This window comes from Amblyraja radiata, chromosome 25, assembly GCF_010909765.2.
Source record: "Amblyraja radiata isolate CabotCenter1 chromosome 25, sAmbRad1.1.pri, whole genome shotgun sequence".
In the NCBI taxonomy this organism is placed as follows: Eukaryota; Metazoa; Chordata; class Chondrichthyes; order Rajiformes; family Rajidae; genus Amblyraja; species Amblyraja radiata.
In genome coordinates, this window is record NC_045980.1 from 8,890,225 (window position 1) to 8,915,045 (window position 24,821).

Consider the following 24,821-nt stretch of genomic DNA (forward strand, 5'->3'; position numbering starts at 1 on the left):
CGGGGACTACGCACAATACAAATGGACTCTGCTTCAGGTATTTTGATAGTACCCGACTGGCCTATACAGCCATGGTTCCCAATACTCCATGACATGGTTGTTGAAACTCCGATGGTATTCCCCAGTGACCCAGAGTTATTAACACCCAGTGTCGGGCACAAGCCACCCGTGCCATGAAAAAATCAAACTCCTGGGTTGCAGATTCTGCACAAACCACTTCTGGGACTGGGATTATCAGAACAAACCGTCGACACCATGTCAGCATCCCTCTGAACATCCACTAAAAAACAGCACTTGTCCAGCATCAAAAAATGGGAGTGCTTGGATACAGGGACCACCTACTCATCCGCTACAGTTACCAACGTACTGGAATTCCTGGCGAACCTTCACCACGATGAAGGACTCAGCTACAGAGCCATCAACACAGCTAGAAGTGCCCTGTCTGTCTATTCAAAACCAGCTCCAGGACAACAGGCCATGGGGTCGCAACTGCTGCTGGTCAAACTAATGAAGGGTATTTACAACTCTAACCCCCTAGACCGAGGTACACCCATACATGGGATCTCAGTGTGGTCCTGACATACCTCAGGGGATGGCCACCAGCCAGATCCCTCAACCTGGAACAATCTATGCTCAAAACACTCATGTTGATGGCACTTGTATCTGCACAGAGGGTCCAGTCACTACACCTATTGCGACTGGACAGCATGCTCACAGCTCCAGACCAGATCTCTGTCGTTATCCAGGGAATGACCAAACAGAGCAGACCAGGAACACCTAATCCAGTCGTGGAATTCCGGGTTTACCCGCCAGAACCACGGTTATGTGCCATGACCCACCTACTATCCTACATAGACACAACCAAAAATATTCAAGGGAGATGAAAAGCCTTGTGGGTCAGTCATAAAAACCTTATGGTCGGGTGACGAGCCAAACCATTTCGAGATGGCTCAAGCAGGTGCTAAAAGCTGCTGGGATAACACTAACATGTACAAATCTCACTCCACCAGGGCAGCATCCACTTCGACGGCTAAAAGAATGGACGTGCCTATAGACCACATCCTGGCTACAGCAGGATGGTCGGGGGAAAGACCGGTCAGAAATTTTATAATAAGCCGTTGGCAAAACCTACTTTATTTTGCAGAATTTTTTTTTACAGACTGCAAATATTTAATTTAAGCCCAGGGGAGCAATTTAATTTCTTTGTTGTTATTGTTAAAAATACCATTGTGTTTTTTCTACAAACAGATTCATTGGTCGATTACGATAACACACTTCCTCCCTCAAGGACTTCGGCAGTGAGTGAAGTAATAACTGTTACACGGTTTGAAATCACAGAGTTTTGAAGTCTTCACGTAGTCACTCACGTGACTCCGAAGTAAAATAGTAATATTATACGAGAACTTACCAGTTTGAAGTTTGATCTGTATTTTATGAGGAGTTACGATGAGGGATTACGTGCCCTCCGCTCCCACCCTCAATAATATGGGTCAAACTGATAAACTGATGTCTCCTTTTCTTTACTATGTTTACTTCAATAACTGTGTCTATCTGTGATTCCACACCGCTGCTTTGAAGTATGCCGCGCATGCGGGCTGAGCGGGCTCTTCACGTAATCCCTCATCGTAACTCCTCATAAAATACAGATCAAACTTCAAACTGGTAAGTTCTCATTTAATCTTACTATTATATGTGACTGTGTTAAATTCTTTCATGTCACAGTTAGGATTTGTGTTATGTTCAAGACGAATATGAGCATAAACAGAGTACTTGAGAAAAAGTTCACTGATTACGTTTTTTATTAAAGTTATATGCTAAGAAAGTTATGAACAGAGTGCATCACGGTGGCACAGTGGTAGAGTTGCTGCCTTACAGAGCCAGAGACCCGGGTTCAATCCTGACTACGGGTGCTTGTCTGTACGGAGTTGTACGTTCTCTCCGTGACTGCATGGGTTTTCTCCGGAATCTCCAGTTTCCTCCCACACTCCAACAGTTTTTGCAAAATTATCCAATTTGCTTCAGGAAGTAATTTTTTTTCAGAGTATGCCTGGTATGAGCAATAAAATGGAGCACTTATTCATCTTAAAGGAAAGAGGAACATAGAGCCCAAATGCATTTGTACAGTATTCACTGATATTTTGTCCATTTTCACAGAAATCACTAGTCTTTTGAGCTCCCTCTGAAACTGTACTTCTAGTACACTTGTCAAAAGTAAATGTAAATACAGCTTTAATTATATTAAGATAACACCATTAGCCATTATTTACTTACCAGTGAGTACATCATTTGCAACAGCAATTTATTTGAAGAATATACCTCTTAGTCAAAAATAAATCACCTTACTAATAATATTACGTTTTATCCGATGTTACATTTTCATTGATTTTCTCTTTCTTTGCCGCTCTGCATTTTTATCCATTTATTTAACTCTCGGCAATGTTTCCTTTGAGACACGTATGTTTGAAGTAACTTCGTGCAAATGATTGCTTTACAAAAACAAGCTGTGGCCGCGATAATGTCACGGTATTTCAACAGTGATGTTTCCAGGGTCCTGTGATTTTACATTGGACTGTTGGCCTCAGGCTCGCCATTCACTGGAAGAAAAAATAAATAATGTAGTTAGGTCTGATAAATTTCAGTCTTTGATCTTGTTCTCTTTTCTGAGCTGATTTATACAGCAGCGAGCGGTGAGCCCCCTGTCCTATCACTGATGAATTGGCAATTCGTATCCTCCAGAACCTGGGGTTTGTCTCCAAAGAAGCCACATTCTTGTGGCTGTGAGTAGTTTGTGGAGACAGAGGGATGAAGTATGAAGGAACAATCTCCTTACAGGTTTTTGAACTATATGAATAAATGTTCACTGACTCTAGACAGAATCTGTCTGTAATTTTTATTGGCTGCCTTGAATGAATGCAAAAAGTTATTCTGATAGAGACAGGATTGCATTTTTCGTGAAATTTACTTTGGAGAGATAACCTTTTGCCTTCATTTATACACTGTTTGTTTGAAATGCTGACCTCCTTTTGGGTTTAAAAGATTCTGCAGTGTTTAACATATATGAACTCAACAGAAAAATCTCTGAACTGGCTCTGCCTTGACAACTCTATTAATTAACACATTTGAAAGTGATGTTCAGTCCCTATCAATACCTGTTCACATAATGGTCACTACAGCTGAAAAATGCTGGTGCCGAAAGAAAACATTGTCAGCAATGATCTTACAAAATCCAGCACCTGCCATTTTGTTGGATTTCTACGGGAGGTTAATGTCAACTGAAATTCTCATAACAGCTGGGCACAAAAATGAATCACTTTCCTCTTGTCATTTATTTTTCTTTGAGACCCATGTTCAAAGTACTCTGCATATATCCACATTGCCGGAAAACATTACAAATCATGCCTGTCGTAGTTGGGATAACTAGTTCTCTTGAATGGTATGCCCCTGTTATCGTGGTATACATGCTGGTGTCACGTGACATCCTGTTTGCATCTCTCCATTTAAATACTGTTTCATTGCGCCATCTAGTTGTTGCTGACGATCAGCGGCAATCTGTTTAGAGCCTTAGCAGTGCCTTTAGTTTAGTTTTGTACAGATACAGCACGGAAATAGGCCCTTTGGCCCATTGAGTCCACGCCGACCAGCGATCCCCATACACTAACACTATTGTGTACGGTATATAGCACAATAGCACTACAATATAGCACTATGGCACTACACACTAGGGAGAATTTACAAATAGTTGCGGATTTTTTTAAAATTGCTGAAGCCAATTAACCTACAGACCTGTACGTCTTTGGAATGTGGGAGGAAATTGGAGCGCCCGGAGAAAACCCACATGGTCACGGGGTGAACATACAAACTCCGTTCAGACAGCACCCACAGTTAGGATTGAAACAGGGTCTCTGGCGTTGTAAGGCAGCAACTCTACCGCCGCGCCACCGTGCCTTATTTTAAGGGGGAAAAAACAAATCCACGAAAAGGAATCCATGGAGACTTGGTAGATTGTATTCAAAGTTGGTTTGGCCATAGAAGGCAGGCGGGTCGTAGTGAAGGAGAGTTACCCTCACCAGAGGCCTGTGACCAATGGTGTTCTGCATGCATCAATACTGGACCTCTGTTATTATGACACATATATAAAGGATTTGGACAAAAATGTATGTGGTCTAATTAGGAAGTTTGCAGCAACACAAAAATGGGTGGAGTTACAGACAGTGAGTAAGATTCTCAAAGGATTCAGCAGGATATAGACCAGTTGGAAGTGTGGGCAGAGAAATGGCAGATAGAGTTTAATCTGGACAAATGTGAGGTGTTGCACCTTAGGAGGTCAAATGCAAGGGTAACATGTCCATTAAATGGCAAAACCATTCGAGGCATTGATGGAGAGCTGCATCGTGGTGCATGTCCAGAGATCGCTGAAAGGGCAACTCAAGTAGACAGGGTGGAAAAAAAAAGCATATGAGATACTAACTGTCATGGGTCGGGCATTGAATATAAAAGTCGAGAAGTTATGTAACAGCAATATTAAACTTAGTTTAGGCCACATTTGGATTATTGTGTGGAGTTCTGGTCATCAGATTACAGGAAGGAGGTATAGGCTTTGGAGCCAGTGTGGAAGAGATTCACCACGATGTTACCTGGATTAGAGAGTACTAATAACAAGGAAAAGGTGGACACACTTGTTTTCTCTGGAGCATCCGAGACTGAAGAATTACATCGTAGCAGTGTAAAAAATTATGAGAGGCATAGACAGGGTAGAGAGTCAGAGTTTTTTTCCTAGGTGGTAATGTGAACCATTAGAGGGCAGAGCTTTAAGGTGAGAGGAGGAAAGTTTAAAGGAGAGTTTATGAGTCAGGTTTTTAACACAGAGAGAGGTAGATGCCTGGAATATGTTTCCAGGTGTAATGGCAGGGACATTTATGATAGTCATGTTTAAGCATCATTTAGACTGAGACACATGAGTAGGAAGGAAATGGAGGTATATAAACTCACGTGCAGTTTCTAATTGGCATCGTGTTAGCGTAGACATTGTGGATGAAGGGCCTGTCCCTGTGTTCTATGTTCTAAATCATATAATATTTTAATTAGTACTGTTCAATATCCAAGAATTTTGTTTGCTATTCAATCACAAATAGATACATAGATACATAGAAAATAGGTGCAGGAGTAGGCCATTCGGCCCTTCGAGCCTGCACCGCCATTCAATATGATCATGGCTGATCATCCAACTCAGTATCCCGTACCTGCCTTCTCTCCATACCCCCTGATCCCTTTAGCCACAAGGGCCACATCTAACTCCCTCTTAAATATAGCCAATGAACTGGCCTCAACTACCCTCTGTGGCACAGAGTTTCAGAGATTCACCACTCTCTGTGTGAAAAAGTTTCTTCTCATCTCGGTCCTAAAGGATTTCCCCCTTATCCTTAAGCTGTGACCCCTTGTCCTGGACTTCCCCAACATCGGGAACAACGGGAACATCGGGAACAATCTTCCTGCAATGTGGGGTTTGCAACGTTTAAGCCAGCATTTAATTACCCATGAGTTGTACGAACAATGCTGTTAGAGAGGATCAGGACGTTAAAGCAGGAACAGTGAAAGAATGGCGACAAATAATCAAGAGAGAATGGTGTGTGGATTTGATGGGTAACTTTGTGGTGGTGTTTCCTTGCTGTAGCTGTCCTTGACCTTGTAGCTGGTAGAAGTCGTAGGTTTGGAAGGTTTCGTTTAGAAGGGAACTACATTGAAGAGGGGAAAGAATAAGCAAAATGCTGGAGTAACTCAGTGGGACAGGCAGTATCTCCGGAGAGTAGGAATGGGTGACATTTCGGGTTGAGACCATTCTTCGGACAATCAACAATCAATATCATGGGCTGGTTATCAATAGTGGTATTTAGGTTGGCTTTGGAGAATGTCAGGCACTCCACAATCAGAGAAGAACACTGGAAAATAAGAACTGAGAAAAGGTCCATCTTGTTTTCCTTCTCCTGTCTTATAATCCTGACAATCAAAATTATAAAGTGGACTTGGACATGGGGAAGAAACCTGGAGTTGGTACAATGCTACCCATTCCCCCCCTCCTCCCCCCCAAGCATGTGATTCTGATCACATAATCTGACATCTCAGCAAAGAGCCAAGTCATTCACCAGACGAGATAAAACTGATGAGAATAACTAGAGTATTTGCTTTTTATCTACATCTTAAATAACGAGAAAATGCATCTATTGATATAGACCAAATGTGCACAGTAGTTAGCTCACTCTGAAAGGGAGAACAAACAGATGCCAAAGCATTAAACTACTCAATACAAAGCAAGACTGGGGACAAGATCTTTGTCATCATCCATCACTGTCTTCTTCATTAATAGTTCCAGAAACACATCCTAAACCAATTACCTCAAAAGACAAAATAAAACAAACCACAATCCATTTATTTGGAAGCAAATTATAATTTTTCACTCAAGGATTACTGACTGACACTTCCTGCAATGGCCATGCAGCTTAGAATTGAAGATGAGCCAGCACAAGCATGAGGCCATTCGGCCCATTGTGTCTGTGCCAGTTGAAAAAGAGCTGTCTAGCAGCAATGTGGCAAAGATTTAGTAATCTGGTAACAATCATAATCATAATCATACTTTATTAGCCAAGTATGTTTTGCAACATACGAAGACTTTGATTTGCCATACAGTTATACCAATAAAAAGCAACAAGACACACAAATTACATTTTAACATAAACGTCCACCACAGTGACTCCTCCACATTCCTCACTGTGATGGAAGGCGAAAAAATAGTTCAATCTCTTCCCTTCTTTGTTCTCCTGAGATCGGGATGATCTTGGCTCCCATAGCCAACAAGGCCTCCAGCTCCATGGTGTTAGGCCACAGAGCAATAGTGACATTATACATTCTGCTTAGTTTATTAAAACTTGGTGGTAAGTGTAACTAACATTCTTAAAAAATGTTTTGTCTTGTGATAGGAAGTTGTTTAATCATGTTCCTAAGAGAAGGTGCCTTTGCAATTAACAGGGTAAATTTTATGTTTGGTTTGGGATTCTGGGGTGGTGACAAGGGCAGCAAACAGCATGTATACTTACAATTGCCATTGCCATAACCATGAATCCAGAACAGTGCAAGAATAGTAAGATTAAACGAGAACTTACCAGTTTGAAGTTTGATCTTGATTTTATGAGGAGTTACGATGAGCGATTACGTGAAGAAGGGCCGTCCGTCTGTGTGCGCGTCAATCTTCAAAGCAGCGGTGTTAAATCACAGATAAAAAGAAGACCTGAGAATAGTAAGATTGAAGAAACTAGAACTTCCATGTGACCTTGATAGTATGAGGGTGGGAGCGGTGGGCACGTAATCGCTCATCGTAACTCCTCATAAAATCAAGATCAAACTTCAAACTGGTAAGTTCTCGTTTAATCTTACTATTTTACTTCGGAGTCACGTGAGTGACTACGTGAAGATTTCAAAGCTCTGTGATTTTACGCCGGTTACGAATCCAGGCGTCACACACTGAATGGATTGACCATGGATGCGTGTAATCATTAAAGCATTCAGACATTACGTAGTTAAGTAAGGACACTGATGCTTTAAATGAAAGAAAAGTTTTTTTTAAACTGGTTTCCCCTCCCAACCTTGGGGGTAAACTATGGGACAGAACTTAAAATGGTACGTGCAAACACCCCCAGTTCGGTAATAGGTTTGTTATAAAACCGGTGGACCGTTATTTCATTCGTCCATCCTGCAGCCACTAGGATGTTGTCAAGAGGCACGTCCATTGCTCTTGCTGCCGACGTAGTTGCAGCCCTGGTGGAGGGAGATTTAACCATATGAACGTTCACTCTGTTACCGCCATTACCCCCTTTGACCATCTGTAGATGGTTTGTGTTGACACCTTCTGGTCTGTTCTGAGCCTCTGTGGTTCTCCGTAACTCTCAGATAGTGGTGTTAGTATGTTACCACACACACAACCGTAGGTCCTCTGGATATGCCAAGAACTGGATCTCCATCCCTGGCATTCCTGGCCTGCTATGTTTATATCAGGTTCCTGATTACGAATGTTATGTTGTTCATATTGGTGGTCATGTGGTCCAACCGTAGCTTTTGCAGTGTCTGGACTCTTTGTCAGCATACCACCTTCAGGGTTAGTTATAGGCGGTCCCCACTGTCAAAGTAGGGTTAGTACCACGCTCACATCCCATGTCCGTGTACCTTGGTCTTAGAGGTATTAGATTGTAAATTCTCTTCATGAATTTTGTTGTAAAGGGGTGCGTTACTATCGACCTGTGCCCTGCTTGCAGCATCAGATAGGAGGAAAGTGCGCCTCTGGCACTATTGATTGCACTATAACTTTGTTTATAGTTATAGTACAGAGTTGATAGGAAACTCCAAGACATCTTTTATCCGAACTGTGTTGTATTTGTTTGGACAGTCCTATGCCTTGAAATGGCCTCCTCAGAATCTGCAGACCAACAAGTTAATACGTTCATGTAGTGGATGATTACTCCCTGTAACTGGGTTCACTAGGAGGTCCCTGCTCTTGGGTACAGCCATAACTGGCTGGACTATAGTTCCCAAAATTTTTGGGAACCAGGCTTGAGCAGGCCAATCTGGCACTACCAATATGCCCGTGGCTTAGTATTGCTTGATTTTGGTCAAGCATCGGTTTGTGAGACAATTTTGCGGAAAGCATGCATAAACAATCCTCCCCAATTGAGGGAGAAAACATCCACTGCCTTTGTTCCTGGATCCTGCTTGCAGGACACATATCTGGGTAACTGATGGTTTAGTCTAGATGCAAATAGATCAAATCTGGTATGCCAAATCGTGTAGTTATTTCGTTAAATACTGTCTGATTCAACATCCATTCTGTGTTGTTATTAAACATCCGTGATCCAGCATCTGTCAACGTGTTATATCTACCTCGTAGATTTCCCAAATATTCCTCTTGATACACCAGTGCCAAATGAGCTTCGACAATCTATCGTAAGACACAGATTTTACACCACCCTTGTTAGTGGATATGTGCCACCGCAGTGGTGTTATCAATCTGAATTTGAACAAGCACCGGTTGCATATTGCTACAGAACCCCTTGAGTCCAAATTGTGTCCCCAACAATTCTGGGTAATTGATTCCATGTGTTGGGGAATTACAGACTCCTGCTCATTCCATCTGCCCCCACAGCTCTAGACTGTGTTAGTGGCTCCCCATCCTTAGCCGCTTGCATAGGTCTGAAGAACCCTTGATGGCTTTCAAGCAAATTTACTTTGAGCTTTCTCACGTTCGTTATCCACCGTTGTTATTCAACAAAGGCCTCTGCTGGCAATCCATAGTTTTGCCAATTTTGCCTGCATGGAATCTGAGTGTTCGTTCCTTTGCTCGCTGTAATTCTGGTAATGCAAAGGCCCGTACGTACTGCTGGAAATGCAGTTACTATTTGCCAATTACACTCGCTGTTTCCCTGATAGATGGCTAGTATTTGACTATCAGGTCATAGCAGGCTTGATTAATATAGTCGTTTGCCCCTAGGCAAAGTCACCAACATATTTACTGTTTTTGATAGTAAATTCTAGGTAATCAATTACCCTTGTAGGTGTCAATTTTGATTTAACTGGATGGATGAGGTAACCAATTCTATCAAACAGGGTTTTGGTTTGCTTTGACTGATGCTTCTGCCAATTCTTGGTGCCTCCAAAATGAAATTGTCCAAATATGCCATTACTATGTGGTTCTGAGACCTTTGTAGACCCAGAATTGGTTTCCGTAGTCTTGTCAATAGTCTAGGAGCTGATGTCAACCCATTTGGCAGATCCATACCATCCAGTTAAACTTCAAATATCTCCTGTTCTTAGTGAATAGACACCGAATAGTATGCATCTTTGAGGTCGATGCATGCCATGTGACCATTTTATAGGAAGCTCCTATAAAACAGTAGTTAGACCGTAACAAAATTACTGTTTCTAAAAGTCTATACTGCACAAATGAGTTAAACCTGGATGAAGTGACATCCTCCATCTGTCACATGTCCTGAATGGCAATCCTGCCCAAAATTACTGGGCCTGCCTCAAAGACAATTCCAGTCCGAGTTCCAAGTCTGCTTGGAACCTGTGTATGTTGTGCAGTAAAATTATCACGTTATTATCTGGGTTTTTTTTGGGGGTTTTTTAAAAAACCAGTTCTGAAATTTCATGTTATTGTCATTTTGAACAAGAACACAAGAGTAAATTACCAACATGTAACTGTTCCACAATCCTTTGTTTCAGTCAACCCAGACCCACCTACCTCCATGGCTACCGGTGGTCTTGTGGTAAGCCCAAAGGCCCCTGATGCGAATTCCTTTTCTCTCCTTGATTGGGAGTAGGACTGGTAAGGAGTGTGGATTCCTTGTTTCTCCCGACCTCTGCTTGGGTCTGGTCTGAAAACCTCATCATACTGAGCCTGCCTTGTAGGACAATTCTGGCCATTATTTTGAGTCTGCCTTGAAAGACGACTCTGATCGTATTTCCGTGCCCAGCTTTCAAGCTACCATCAGATTCAGTGAACCGCTTACCCCCTATGGAGGTGTGGGGTGTGTTGTCGCCTATGCGGATATTCTGCCAACTGCTGGCTCTTGAGGCCATATGCATGCTTCAGTATGTTCATACTTTAAATTCGAGATCAGTTACCTACTGATCATTCACACTCCCCTCCACTGAGAGTGAGGTTCGTAGGCAGCCCTGAAAACAGGTGCTGCCGCAGGCCCCCGAGGATACCTGTGCTGACATGGCCCTTCCAGTGGACCTAAATGAGATTCTAGCTTTGGTCAGACTGAAATGGACCATGAATGCTCCTCTCCTCAGAGCAGGAGACATTTGTGCAGCCCTGAAAACAGGTGCTGCTGCCTGCGGGTTCTCCATAATACCGGGGCTGTCAAGAGCTAGATTCCATCCAGGGAAGCACCCAGTGGAACCTAGATGATTGCAGAAGCACTTATTTTCTGTTTGTTTGTATGGAAGCTTATTATTCCTATTATGTAAAGCATTTTGGTGTTGACTTAAACAGTGCAATATAAGTAAAACTTACTTACTTACTTCCTTTCTTCTGCTTGTCCCTGGGAAGGTTCCCCCCCCCTTTTCTTTGTACTCTGATTCAGAGTGGTTTCTTCCACATGTAGTTCCCCCTCCAATGGGGAAGACATTGGGCTGCCCCATGTGAGAGGCTCCCGGCACCGGCACTGCTGTAGGCCGTGCTGATACAGCTCCCTCCTTTGGAGCAGATCATTGTTGGAGCAACTTCTCCATATGTTGCTCCATGTGGGAGAAGTCGTCCTCAGACGCTCTCCGTTGAGGGAGGGTATCCCTCTTCCCCGGACTCATCTGAGTCAACGGGTTCGTTTAGACTTGCGGGTGGCAATTACGTCCCGCAGGACCATCATGGAGCTCCTGCTCCCGCACAAAGTCTCCTGCCGATTCTGCTGTCGGCGCTAATGTCGGGAACAAGACCGTCGCCCGCTATTTAGAAAGCTGCGGTCTTCGGCAGCCGACATCCCCGCGGGCCGTCTCCTCGACATCTGGGCTCTGAAAAAAACTTCAAGCCCGAAAGAACGCAGGTAAGTGATTCTACTTTCCTTACCTGCTCATCCCGACGGCCTGGGAGGACTCAGTGCCTGCCAGTCCGTCGTGCGTGTTGCGTTCAGGCGTAATGACGCGCACGCAGACGGACGGCCCTACTTCACGTAGTCACTCACGTGACTCTGAAGTAAAATAGTTTGTTTCCTCTTGCTGCTTGTTTCCTGGGTTGAGTGAACAGATTTTGCCCCAAACTATAGTTTCGTTTAGAGATGCAGCACTGAAACAGGCCCTTCGGCTCACCGAGTCCATTGCAACCAGCTATCACCCCATATACTATTCTTAAAAACTAGGGACAATTTATAATTTTATCAAAGCCAATTAACCTACAAACTTGTGGGAGGAAACTGGAACACCTGGAGAAAACCCACGCTGTCACAGGGAGAACATACAAACTCCGTACAGACAACACCCGTCGTCAGGATCGAAGCCGGCTCTCTGGTGCTGTAAGTCAGCAACTCTACCGCTGCATCACCATGCCGCCCTATAGTCTTGGCTGAATTGTGTTAATGTCTATAGAAGTTTTGTACACTTGCTGTTTTCAGGGTGTGACTGGAGGCTGTGTTCACTTGAATCACTTAAATGTTTATTTTTGTTATTGGTTGTGTAAATAACATAATTTTTTGGAATATACTAATTCGATCAGAACCGTATTGTAATGAACCAAAGATTTGCAATTCCAACCTGATCTTGCCTTCCAGTATAAGATCTGTACGACTGCAAGAAGGCACACATTAAAATATATATCTAATTTAGATATTTGAGAGCTTTGTTTAAGAAAACTCTTTGAATAATGCTTGCAATTATATCTCAATTCATAATTTTAAGGTAGAGATTCTGGATTTTGACTTTCTCTAGTCACCACCATCTTGAACTCTTTTGTCATTTCATCTTACAACCAATCACAGATTTCCCATTTTCCGTCCTCTTGCCCTCATTTTCAAAACTCCCCCACAAACTCTCATTGGATCTTGTAGTTTGTGTTATCCTGAGCTGTTTAGTTCAGTTTAGTTTAGAGATATGGCACGGAAATGGGCTCTTCATCCCACCAAGTCCGTGCGGATCAGTGATCCCTGTACACTAGATCTATCCTACACACTGGGGACAATTTCCAATTTTTGCTGAAGCCAATTAACCTACAAACCTGTACATCTTTGGAGTGTGGGTGGAAGCCAGAGCACCCGGTGAAAACCTATACGGTCACAGGGAGAACGTACAGGCTCCATGTAGACAGCATCTGTAGTCAGGATCGAACCCGGGACTCTGGCACTGTAAGGCAGCAATTCTACTGCTGCACCACTGTGCTGATTAATTGCTTCTTCAGCCACAATCACTTCTTCTGCCTGACTTGAGTATATCTAACATTTGCAACTTTTTATTTAAGATTTCAAGCATTCCTAACATTTGGCTTCTGGTTTTAACATAGAATAAATTACTCCAAGCACAAAAATTGAGGAGAATGGAGAGAGAGCTATGGTTGAACAGAATAGTTCTAAATAAATGTGTAGTGGGAGCTGCCAGATTCGGGGTCTTGGGAAAGAGCTACATGAAGTAGGAGTCGGCAGCAGAAGGCTCTGACACTAATATAGCTAAGGCAACTGCATGGGTAGTACATATCAGTAGATGCAAGACTGTGATGAAGGGACATGGTGATGAAGACATTTGTAATTGAGGATGATGAATGTAAATTTTATTGGCTGGGTGACGGCAAGCGTGAGAATGTGGTGAAGATAAGGGACGTAGAGTTTGACAGAATTTGAACAGTGGACCTTTGGGCAATTTGGAACAAACACAGGCTAGGAGATTGGTAAAGAAGCTATAATAAAGATGTCAATAATGCTTTAGATGTATAAAATATGATTGGGAAAGAAAAATAAGCCTAGAACTAATCGGAGAAATTTACCCTGGACTTAGACAATAGTCAATAGACAATATGTGCAGGAGTAGGCCATTCGGCCCTTCAAGCCAGCATCGCCATTCAATGTGAACATGGCTGATCATCCACAATCAGTACCTCATTCATGCCTTCTCCCCATATCCCCTGACATGCAATTAAACAATAATTTTTAGCATTGAAAGACAATTCCTGTTTCAGTTGCAGAGGTGCATAGCTATGCAGAAGGTAATGATGCTGCTATAATGCTCTGGCCTGGGCTAAAACTGCTCTGTGGAGTTTGCACGCTATTATCCAAGTGCTCTAATCTTTCCTAAAATCCAACTACATATTATTAAATTCATTGACCACTGAGTGAAGGTGAGTGGCAAGAGAATCAGAGTGAGTTGTTGAACAAGTGACAGAGTATAGATTATATTGGAAATAAATATTGGAATAAGGGTGGGGTGGAACTGATGAGAATGCTGAGAATCAGCAAGGAATGGATGGGTAAAATGGCCTTCTACATAAGAAAATATGAATATACTTTGCTTTGCAGGTCCAATCAGGGTCCACATTATTGCTGCACATCTGCAGTTTCAGGATCAGATGTGCACTGGATAATGTTCCAGCACTACAATGTTTTGGAGTACTGCATGGGGACTTGGGAGAAACTGTTTCAAGATAGCATATCTTCTATGGAGTGTTATTTCTTCTTCTCAATGTAATTTTGTCAGATAACACCCTTGGGTAACTTTAATCCTGTTGGTCCCCTTTTACTCTTTCACTGCTGATCCACCAAAGGTCAGGCCCTATCCCGGACATCTGACCTTCTCAATCCTTGCACCATCCAATTTTGCTGTGATGAATGGCTTGACATTTGACTTCCTGCTGCATCACCACTCATCCTCAGCTTGTGGCTTCCCTCCTCTCCAATCCAAGGCCCAGCAGTGTTGCATTAAGATGTAGCTGTGCATTGCCACAGTGCTATTCTCAGAGCCCTTCTGATTTGGTTTAAGGAGCTTTGGTTTCAGCACCCATCTGACCCATTTCTGGTCCATACATGACACATGATAAGTGAGATCGGACCCAATTGCTGTTTAAGGCCTCATTGTTTTATATCAGGGTCATACCAACAAGTTAGCATTAAATGCTCAAAAGGTAAGTTCATACTCTTTGAACAATATGTTCTGACTCAAAATCAGTATCTAATTGTTCTGAGTATTTATAAGAGGCAATCAATCCCTAACTTGTCGGAGAGATGAAATAGTTAACGACTTTGAAGCTTTTAAAAAAGTCTCCTAATTATTTATTCTAGCAGCAGGATAATGGATCACATATTACATGGAACAATATTCATTACCTAAAATGTAGAAGAGAAATTTTCTTGTGAAAAGCTGTTTTTCATAATCTTTGTAGACCTAAGGATCCTTAACTTCATGAAATTGAAGTATATCGTACCATGTGAGTTTTACTATTGTGCTTTTAATCATGATTTATTTTTATAATAGTAGCAGAATATTAACATTTTAGTGTGAACCATCCTCTTGTAATCTATAACATTTGATTTTAATGTTAATTCAAAACCAAATGCATTGGTAAAATCATTGATTTTGATTTAACACACAAGCTGCATAATTGTTCTTCCATCAAAACAGAAGTAACTGGAAAAAAACCTCAAACTTTTAAGTGGCAAAAAATTAATGATTATGCAATTATTTTACTCTTCTGATTATTTTAGCCAGGGTGCAATCTGTAGATCACTAGAAATCTTAGTCATACTGCATGGAAACATGCCCTTCACCCAACCTGCCCCATGCTGACCAAGATGCTCCATCTACACTAGTCCCACATGCCTGTAATTGGCCCAGATCCCTCTAAACCTTTTCCCTGCAAGTACCTGTCCAAATGTATTTTAAATCCTGTAACACTTCTAGTTGATCCTCTTAATATAGTAGGGTGGGACGTGTTGGCATTGGTTATTGTTATCATTGCATGGCAGCACAGTGGTAGAATTGCTGCCATAATACACCAGAGACCTGGGTTCGATCTTGACTTCGGGTGCTGTCGGTATGGAGTTTGTACGTTCTCTCTGTAATCATGTGGGTTTTCCTTAGGTGCTCTGGTTTCCTCCAACACTGCAAAGACGTACAGGTTTGTAGGTTTAAATGGCTTTGGTAAAAATTGTAAAATGTCCCGAGTGTGTGTAGGATGGTATGAGTGTGTGGAGATTGCTGGTCCGCTGGTCAGTGGGACAATGGGTCTGTTTCTGTGCTGTATCTCTAAATTAAACTAAACTAAACTAAACTAAACTAAAATGTAGATAATTCAATTGTACCTCATGCTTGGATTTTCCTCGGAGAGCTTCCCACTGACTGATTACTTCCAGTGGAAAGATAGACCCAAAATGTTGGAGTGTTGAGTCAGACAGCATCTCAGGAATAAATGGATATTGGAAACCAGTTGCAACGTCTGTTCAGAGAATAATATGATCATACTGACGGTCATTGAATAAAATAATCAGGACATTACATGAATAATAACCCTCAAATATGCTCGAGAAAATTGTTTGCTAGGCTAACATGATCTTTAACTTAGCATTACATTTCAACGGGATGATTGTTTTATTGATTGTGATTAGTTGGGCAAGAACATAACATTACGTAAAAAGAATGTACTGTTTTTCTGCATGTCGATGCATATTTTCTTTTTGAGTCATATGCTGTTTTCCTTGCTGAACAGACATAGCAACAAATGATTCACTTAACTGCTTTAATGAATTTCAAAAATAAAATGGCGGAGAGGCCGTGAGATTTATGTTCAGATCCACTGAATGAAAAAGGGTCTCAACCCAAAATTTCGCCCATTCCTTCTCTCTGGAGATGCTGCCTGTCCAGTTGAGTTACTCCTGCATTTTGTGTCTATCAACAAGATCATCCTTTCATTCAAATGCTCCAAGGAATATATGGCTGAAGGACCATTTTATAAATGATGCTACAGGTTTATAAACCATACAGATATGAAGATTACCTCAAATATCCTCCATATTTTGTGTCAAAGGCAGGGTGCATTAAATTTGTGTCACAGGCATGTGTTCCTTCAGTTGATGGTAGACACAAAATGCTGGAGTAACTCAGCGGGACAGGCAGTATCTCTGGAGAGAAGGAATGGGTGACATTTCGGGTCGAGACCCTTCTTCAAACTGATGTCAGGGGAGTGGGTGGGACAAAGATAGAATTTATTCAGGGACAGTAAGACTGGTGGGAGAATTGGGAAGGGGGAGGGGATGAAGAGAGAAAGCAAGGGTTATTTGAATTTAGAGAAGTCAATGTTCCTACCGCTGGGGTGTAAGCTACCCAAGTGAAAAATCCTTCAATTTGTGCTGGGCCTCACTCTGACAATGGAGAAGGCCCAGGCCAAAAAGGTCAGATTGGGAATGGGAGGGGGAGTTGAAGTGCTGAGCAACCGGGAGATCAGGTAAGTTAAGACGGACGGAGTGGAGGTGTTCAGCGAAATGATCGCAGATGTAGAGAAGTTGACACCTGGAACAGCGGATACAGTAGATGAGGTTGGAAGAGGTGCAAGTGAACCTCTGCCTCACCTGGAAAGACTGTTTGGGTCCTTGGATGAGAGGTAGAGATTCACTTGCACCTCCTGCAACCTCATCTACTGTATCCACTGTACCACGTGTCAATTTCTCTACACCAGTTTCCCGGTAGAATGTTTTCTATTCCGCCTGTAGATTCCCCCTTCTGATTGTACACCCGATCCATAATCCCACTTCTGACACCATGTTCGAAGTTGTATAAACACTGAGACATTCAACTTCATATACAAATTCTTTATTAGCAGAACACATAGAGTAAACGTATGCATAACTGGTGTAGGTTTAAGCTCCTAGATGAATCTGAAGAATAGCCGGACCGGCACAGTAGATGACGTAGTAGAAACCCGAACTGGATTACGGATCGGGTGTACAACAGTAAAAAACAGACATGGATCAAATCAACTAATTGTGGTTGATCTACAGGAGGAACGGCACCTCATATTTTGTTTGAGTAGCTTACACCCCAGCGGTATGAACATTGACTTCTTTAACTTCAAATAGCCCTTGCTTTCCCTCTCTTTCCCCTCCCCATTCCCAGTTCTCCCACCAGTCTTACTTTCTCCAACTAAATTCTATCTTTGTCCCACCCACTCCCCTGACATCAGTCTGAAGAAGGGTCTTGGCCCAAAACGTCACCCATTCCTTCTCTCCAAAGATGCTGCCTCTCCTGCTGACTTACTTTTTACACTTTGTGTCTACCTTCGATTTAAATCAGCATCTGCAATTCTTTCTTACATATTTGGTCCTTTAGTTGATCCAGGTTAAGGCATTTCCAGATGGAGGTTTTGTTTCCCCACTTGCGCATTAGCATTCTCATTGTCAATGGTCATTCAGATCCTGTTTAAAACTGCCCATGTCCTTGAAGTCTAGTGATAACCAAGTAACCTTAAGGGCCTGTCCCACTTAGGAGACCTCCACAGCAACCTCTGGTGACTTGCCCGCCACCCTTGGTCGCTACAAGGTCGCCACGAGGTCACAGGAGGTTTTGGTCACTCTCCCTAATGGTCAAAAGTGGTTTCCGCGTGGTCGAGGCTTCATCTAGGTTGCTGCTTCTTTTTCATCATGATTAAAACTGGCCTCGACTAAAAATTGGTCGCCATTTGAAAAATCGCTAATTTTTTAGTCGCAGGTCTACTCAAAGGGCAGTGGAGTAGCAGGGGTCGCTATATACTTACAGGCAGTTGAAGGCAGCCGTAGGCAAACTCCTTCGCTGACCAGCCATGTTGATTGGCTCATTGGAGTTTCACGGCCTAGAAGACCCGCCAGTAGGTAAAATGCCTGCTAATTTTATTACACTTCTTAAAACTGTCTCCACCCCTTCTCTCCCCTTCTCTCCCCCTTCTCTCCCCTTCTCTCCCCCTTCTCTCCCCTTCTCACCCTCCCTAAAGGACTTACCGTACTCTGTGGCAGCCGTTTACCTTCATCTTCATCGCGCAGACAGCGCTACTCCACTCTTCATGCCGCCCACCTTCGTGATGTGTGTGTGTGTGTGTGTGTGTGTGTGTGTGTGTGTGTGAGTGTGCGTGTGTGTGTGTGTGTGTGTGTGTGTGTGTGTGTGTGTGTGTGTGTGTGTGTGTGTGTGTGTGCGCGTGTGCGTGTGCGTGTGTGTGTGTGTGTGCGTGTGTGCGTGTGTGTGTGTGTGTGTGTGTGCGGTCTGTAGATGCAGCTCGCGCTTTGGTCGATCCAGCTCGATGTTTCAACGCGTCCAGTCGATCCAGCTCGAGGCTTTCCAGGCGAGTGCCCTTGAGCTTGAAGGTTGAAGGCACTCTTGTGGACTCGCGGATTAGGTCGCCCAAGTGGGACAGGCCCTTTAGGTTACCAATTAGCCAAGGTTTATTCTTGAACACATTCCTTGTTGCAGCTATGTTTTTAGGTATGATCCATTCAATTGAACAGTACCCATTCAATACTGTTGAACTTGAGTGGAGGGCTGCAGAACTAGGACCTTTCATTTAAAACCATTTGAATTGGGATTCAAGCAATTGGTGATTGTGGCTGTGATTTACCAATGGTTCACACAAACTCTGTGGGTCACCGCATCTCGACAGATGTAGAGGTAGCTGATATGCGACCTTGCCGGTAGCTACTGAATTGGGATTGAAATTTAAAATTCCTGAGGCTGTTTACCTTGCTGAGCTCGACTGATTGTTGATGAGTTTTGGATGGTCAATTAATGATCAAACGGGTGGAATAGGGTAGAAGATGGCTTTCCTGCAGCCCACCTTGAATGGAACACAACTTTTATTTGTTCATTGCTCTTCAGGAAAGATCTCATGCTCAACAGAGCAACTTTAAGGAATAACATGACTTTTAGACTTTAGACATTACATTCTGGAATCAGGCCCTGCGGACCACCAAGTCTGTGCCGACTAACGATCACCGCGTAAACTAACCTACACACACTAGGGACAATTTTACAGCTTGTCAAAGCCAATTAACCTACAAACCTGTATGTCTTTGGAGTGTGGGTGGAGCCCAGGGCACGTGGAGAGAACCCATGTGGTCACAGAGAGAATGTACAAACACAGTACAGACAACATCCGTAATCAGGATCGAATCCGGGTCTTACTGCGGTGCCCGATGTTGAATTATCATCTTTTATCAAATTAACATTCGTGAATATATTGCGTGAAATCAAAGAAACTGCATTAAAATGCTCAATAAAAACTAAAGGCAATCTGACAAAAGAATATTTCCTTACTTTTACATGCATGCAGTTTCTCATATGCTGTGCACAGATTTGTAAAGTATCTCAATTTTCGGTTTGCTTCTAATAACAATGAATTAATTGTGAGCAGATTGTTTCAACAATTTGCGTTGTTTATCTGGGATTAATATAAGATGCAATAAACTATGGCTTTCAAATCCGTTTTTGAAATGTACTGTTTTGTATTTACAACACAGCACTTTGGAATATTTTAAGTGATTCCATATACGTTGCATGTTGCCTAGAGCAATGTACTTCACCAACGAAGGTTCACTGTTAACCTTAGTATCCATATATGTGCTCTAACATGTCCAGCTATAGTCTCAGCTGTATTTTGAGTATTGTCACCAAGGATTTAAGACTGGGAAGCTTCTGAACCAATTACATTTAGTACTTCCACTCGTGGCCAAAAGTAAATTCAATTTCAACACTTATTCCAAAGCAAAACAATGCAGATGCAGGAAAATCTGAAATTGGACACCCACCTGAAATGTTAACTCTTTCTCTCTCCACAGAAACTATCTGATCTGCCTCAACCATTTTCTACTGTTATTCTTTAACACTATTTATCATTAGGATGTTGCATCTATCAAGTGAATATCTGATTTATTTGAAAGACATGTTCAAGCTTTCAGTGCACCTAATATTTTGCAACATCTAACCCCTGTTTTAAAACAGTATCTCATGCTTTGTAACCTGAGGTGCAAAATAATTGTTATCATAGTTTGGGCGATTCAGCGGCTCAGCTGGTAGAGCCGCTGGCTCGCAGACCTAGAGACCCAGGTTCGATCCTGACTTCGGGTGCTGTCTATGTGGAGTCTGCACATTATCGCATCGGTTTCCTCCAGGTGCTCTGGTTTCCTCCCATGTGGTGTCTGTAGGTTAATTGGCCTCTGAAAATTGCCCCCAAATGAGTAGGGAGTGGATGCAAGAATGGGATAACATGGAACTAGTGTGTATGGGTAATCAATGGTCAGTGTGGACTCAGTGAGCTGTTGCCTGTTGCCTTGCAAGCAATTAAATGCCAGATTTTGTTCGAAACAACCGTATTATATATGTGATTTAATAAAAATGAAGTGAAGATTTAATTGGAAGAAATTAAAGAAATAAGATTAACTTATTGGGAAGGTTAGTGGTGCGGAAAATTGGGTTGGACCAGGTTTAGTGCAGCCAATTGGTAAGAGGAAGAAAATGAGTGGGGAGACAATTGCATCGTCATACATTGCTTGAAGGCACTTTACAGTTCTTTTTTGAAAGAGCAGTATTTTCATTTGAAGATGTACTGCATTTCCTTCCCGAGATAAAGAGGGCACTCTGATCACAGAAAGGGTCGAGAATTTTTTTTTTTTAATCTGATTTTAGAGCCATTGAATATGCTCTCCAAATGAAATCTTTTGAAATATAGTAAAACAGATTTAAATCCCAAATACTTTGGGCGCTGTCTGTACGGAGTTTGTACGATCCTCCCGTGACCGCGTGGGTTTTTGCAGAGATCTTCGGTTTTCTCCCACACTCCAAAGTTAATTGACTTGGTATGTGTAAATTGTCCCTAATGTATGTAGGATAGCGTTAATGTACGGGAATCGCTGGTCGGTGCGAACTCTGTGGGCCGAAGGGCCTGTTTCCGTGCTGTATCTCTAAACTAAACTATACTTGAGAATCAAAGTTTCATCTGAACATTACAGCCACATCTGCCATTCAAAATTGTTGTCAGTTCTCTGCCTCCCAACACCCATCCAATTAATGGGATACAGTTGTGCACTTTGCACGTAATGTTTGACATTTCATTTGAAGCATGAAGATTGCAATCTGAGAATAAAATCTTCAGAAACTTTTACTTTATGAGTCAAACTCTTAACAAGAAAAACATCCTTTACAAAGTATTGCTTCCTATCACTCTGAGCACTGCATCCATTTCAAACTGTTTGCAATCAGCAAGAGCCAGGCATAGCTTATCATACTTGTTGGGTGATTCACCCATTGGGGAATGCATCTAAACTTTTTTTAACTGAAAGTCTGTCAAATGTACTTTTCGTAGCAGAGTCCAAAGACTTAGCTGTTGCTTTGTACCCCATCTACTGGTGGTACTTAGAATGGCAGGCAAAGGCAAAAAATAATGTTTGTTTCAATCCATTGAATCAAAGGTCTAGCGCAGTGGTTCTCAAATGGGGGTACGCGTACCCCTGGGGATACGTGAAGGCACCCCAGGGGGTACGTGAGATTTTAAAATATAGGCCTACATATATGTAGGCCTATATTTTTGCGCTGGTTAGGGGGTACTTGGCTGAAAAAATATTTCACAGGGGGTACATCACTGAAAAAAGGTTGAGAACCACTGGTCTAGCGGATGATTTATCCCTTCTCTGTTATTCCAAGCAAGGATCTGGCTTGGCTTCCTGTTGCCTGTAAATTTAATTCTCCACTCACTCCCATTTTGCCCTCTGCCCTCTGCCTCCTACATTGTTCCAGACACTTTACAGCTATCCAGACTTCGCTCAGTTGAATCATATCAGATACTGAGATTTCTGCATTTTATTTTCAGATTTCCAGCATTCAATCCATTTTCAGTTGTCTGTTTCATGTTGTCCATTAACACTGCTTCCAGAATTGTAGTACCTTGTAATATCATTTTTTTTAAAATTATATAAAAAATAAGCGGCATGGCGGCATGGTAGAGTTGCTGCCTTGCAGCGCTTTCAGTGCCAGAGTCCGTGGTTCAATCCCAACTAAGGGTGCTTTCTGTATAGGGTTTGTACGTTCTCTCCATGATTGCGTGGGTTCTCCGAGATCTTCGGTTTCCTCCCACACTCTAAAGATGTATAGGATTGTAGGTTGATTGGCTTTGTATAAATGTAAATTGTCCCTAGTGTGTGTAGGATAGCGTTAGTGTGCGGGTATCGTTGGTCGGTGTGGACTCGGTTTCCGCTCTGTATCTCTAAACTAAATATTTCATGGCCTTGACTTTATCCCAGATGATTCTGTTCTCTCCTGTTTTCCCTTTTTTCTGCATCCTTAAAATCATTTTTATCTTTACTGATTACCAGTTCTAGTGTAGGATTATTAACATTTTTCTCTCTTCACACTTGCTGAATGAATTGCTGAGTATTTTGGATTTTCTTTTCAGATTTCCAGAATATTGCATTTGTAAATCCTGTCTATAGTAACGTTAGGCCATCCTTTTATAAAAGGGTGTACAATTATTCAAGAGGGGAGAAGAAATGAAACTCATCTGGCTCAGGGCTGCAACACAAGCAGTTTGAGTTGACTGACGTATTTCTGGGTGGCAATTTATGGAAGCATGAGGTTCCAGCTTCCTAATACGGTTCAGTGTTCAGCACCAACACAAACCAGAATTCAACACCTCAAGTGCAGTTCAAGTTATTAACCTTTGCAGAACCAACCATTTTTCAAACCAGAACTGGAACGTACTCTGGCCTTTGGAGTGATGATTGGTCACTAATCTCCTGCTCCCACTTGGAGATTAATTTGAATGTTGCTTTCTTTAGCTGCGCTAACCAAATGTTGCAAATGTAGCAAGCGCCCAATTAGACAAATGTTTGTTAGCAGTGTTAAGATGGTTTACATTCAATTGGGCGGCAAAACGTGACCTATGCAGGTTTTTGCCTGGAGTTGAGCAATGAATTTGTGACTGCTGTCTCATTGCCACTCTGGTCACAGGGGAACATGTCATGCTTGGCATGATCCCCACACAGCTACAGCACAATTGCATGAAGTGAGAGAAAAGGCTGAGGGGGTGCAGAGAGAAATGTGGCTATCTCCTCCAACTGAGCTCTCAGAACAAATGGTCTGTCTCAAGTCTCAGCCTCGGATGGCCCCACACCACAGAGGCATGGGGCGACCAAGGGTCAGAAAGTGCAACTTGCAGCCCAGAGTTGTACGGAAGGAATGGGAGCAATGAAGAGCCCAAGGCTGAAGGTGACTATCGGGTAAAGGATACTCCATGCAAGATGCCAGTGCCACATTGCAGGCTTCTTAACTGATATTGAATTGCTGATCCCTGTGCTATACCCTTCTGTGCCTCATCAACAATGGCCATGGGTTACACCCATAAGCTCCACTATGGAAGGCCTGTGTGGACAAACACAGGGAAGTGTAATGCCCCTGTCCCACTTAAGAAACCTGAACGGAAACCTCTGGTGACTTTGGCCTCACCCAAGATTTCCGTGCGGTTCCTGGATGTTGCAGGTGGTTGCCGGAGGTTGCAGGTAGTGGAAGCAGGTAGGGAGACTGACAAAAACCTCCGGGACCCACCGGGAACCGCACGGAAACATTGGGTGGGGCGCAAAGTCTCCAGAGGTTTCCGTTCAGGTTTCCTAAGTGGGACAGGGGCATTAGGTTCACAAATATGAACAAGGTGCCTATGGAAAAATGACTGCAAATATGAGGCCAGAAATCATTTCTGTCTGCAGGTCAAGTATGGAAATGGGTGCTAATTGATCCCATTTCTCAGCATTTCTGTAGCAATATACACAGCTGGACTGAGACCGGAGAATGCGTGAGGCTCAGTGGGAACCTTGCTCAAGTGAATGGTTAACTTTGGACCACAAGTCCTGATGAGAGAGGTATTTGGGTCAGATATTGCAATGGCAATGGAGATAATTAACATCTTTCTCTAAAATGTTGTTTTTGAACTGATGAATCCTCACAAGCAACAGCCCAATCCAGCAATATTTTTCAAATACCCATCACGAGCTTGTTGGTCTCTGATTTACTGGATACATCAAAGCTGTACATCACAGGAAGTGATAAAGCAAGATGTTGTGAATGAACTTGAGGATCAACCATTATGCAGCCTAAACTTTTGTGAATTCATTGCATTTCTTCTGCACCTGAAGCCAGAGTATAGAGATTTTGACTCTTTAGACTTAAGAGATACAGCACGGAAAACAGTTCTTTGCCTCATTGAGTCCATGCCTACCTGTGAACTACACTAACATTATCCTACACACACAAGGGACAATTTACAATTTTACCGAAGTCAATTAACCTGGAAACCTGTATGTTTT

At 42.6% G+C, this 24,821-nt stretch overlaps 1 long non-coding RNA gene across 1 annotated transcript; it reads right to left on the reverse strand.

Annotated features, from left to right (window-relative positions):
* Window positions 1-1,786: 1,786 nt before the first annotated feature.
* LOC116987196 lies at window positions 1,787-3,209 on the reverse strand. The gene is made up of 3 exons (XR_004415660.1): window positions 3,150-3,209; window positions 2,272-2,594; window positions 1,787-2,047 (listed from the first exon to the last, which is right to left on the reverse strand). It is a non-coding gene; the product is annotated as an uncharacterized LOC116987196 (long non-coding RNA).
* Window positions 3,210-24,821: the final 21,612 nt, after the last annotated feature.